A 349-nucleotide genomic window follows, 5' to 3' on the forward strand; every position below is an offset into this window, starting at 1 on the left:
AGTGGTTAAGGGTTACACCTAGAAAGAGGGAGTTGACTATGAGGAAACTCTCTCACCGGTAGCCATGCTTAAGTTCATCCGGATACTCTTCGCCATAGCAACATATTTTGAATATGAGATATGACAGATGGATGTCAAGACAGCTTTTCTGAATGGCTATCTTGAGGAAACCATCTATATCGGTCAGCCAGAGGGTTACATAGAGAAAGGCCTAGAGCAGAAAGTCTGCAAGATGTAGAGATCCATTTATGGATTGAAGCAAGATTCTAGATCATGGAACGTCCGGTTTGATAAGGCTATTAAAGTCTTATGGATTTGATCAAAACCAAGATGTTCAAATGAAAGAAAA

Source organism: Morus notabilis, unplaced genomic scaffold, assembly GCF_000414095.1.
Source record: "Morus notabilis unplaced genomic scaffold, ASM41409v2 Scaffold1790, whole genome shotgun sequence".
NCBI classification, from domain to species: Eukaryota; Viridiplantae; Streptophyta; class Magnoliopsida; order Rosales; family Moraceae; genus Morus; species Morus notabilis.